Here is a 1,347-nt window from a genome sequence, read left to right as displayed (position 1 = left end):
TGGCCTCAAGGAAGTTCTGGCAAACCATCCGACGGCTCAGGAAGGGAAAGCAGGGTCTACCCCAGGCTGTTCTCAGCAGGGGGGGGGAACTACTGACCCGGACTGGGGACATCATCGGGCGGTGGAAAGAGCACTTTGAGGAACTCCTAAACCCGGCCAACATGTCCCCCGGAGAGGGGGCAGCGCCAGAAGACTTTGGGGTGGATTCACCCATATCCCTGGCAGAGGTCGCTAAGGTAGTCAAAAAGCTCCTTGGTGGCAAGGCGCCAGGGGTGGATGAGATCAGCCCTGAGATGCTGAAAGCGCTGGACATTGTTGGGCTGTCTTGGTTGACACGCCTTTTCAGTGTCGCATGGGGGTCGGGAACAGTGCCCATGGACTGGCAGACCGGGGTGGTGGTTCCCATCTTCAAGAAGGGGGACCGGAGAGTGTGCTCGAACTATCGTGGTATCACACTGCTCAGCCTCCCGGGAAAAGCTTATGCCAGGGTGCTGGAGAGGAGGCTCCGACCGCTTGTCGAACCTCAGATTCAGGACGAACAGTGCGGATTCCGTCCCGGTCGTGGAACAGTGGACCAGCTCTTTACCCTCGCAAGATTACTGGAGGGGTCCTGGGAGTTTGCCCAACCAGTTTACATGTGCTTTGTAGACCTGGAGAAGGCTTTCGACCGGGTCCCTCGGGGGTTTTTGTGGGGGGTGCTGCGTGAGTATGGGGTGCCGGACCCGTTGGCACGGGCCATCCGGTCTCTGTACGCCTGCAGTAGGAGCTGTGTTCGTCTCCTCGGTAGTAAGTCAGACACGTTCCCGGTGGGTGTTGGCCTCCGCCAGGGCTGCCCTTTATCACCGGTCCTGTTCGTGACCTTCATGGACAGGATATCTAGGCGCAGCCAGGGGGCGGAGAGGATCCGGTTCGGGAGTCTCGGGATCGCCTCTCTGCTGTTTGCGGATGATGTGGTCCTGTTTGCCTCCTCGGACCGTGACCTCCAGCATTCACTGGGGCGTTTTGCAGCCGAGTGCGAAGCGGCAGGGATGAGAGTTAGCACCTCCAAATCTGAGGCCATGGTGCTCTGCCGGAAACCGGCGGATTGCTCCCTCCAGGTGGGGGCAAACTGCCTACCCCAAACGAAGGAGTTCAAGTATCTCGGGGTCTTGTTCACGAGTGAGGGTAAGGTGGAGCGGGAGATCGATAGGCGGATCGGTGCGGCTGCAGCAGTAAAACAGGCGCTGTACCGGTCCGTCTTAGTGAAGAGGGAGCTGAGCCGGAAGGCAAAGCTCTCCATTTACTGGTCGGTCTACGTTCCAACCCTCACCTATGGTCACGAACTCTGGGTCATGACCGAAAGAACGA

Source organism: Cyclopterus lumpus, chromosome 8 (genome assembly GCF_009769545.1).
Source record: "Cyclopterus lumpus isolate fCycLum1 chromosome 8, fCycLum1.pri, whole genome shotgun sequence".
NCBI classification, from domain to species: domain Eukaryota; kingdom Metazoa; phylum Chordata; class Actinopteri; order Perciformes; family Cyclopteridae; genus Cyclopterus; species Cyclopterus lumpus.
Note: the sequence above shows the minus strand (reverse complement) of the source record.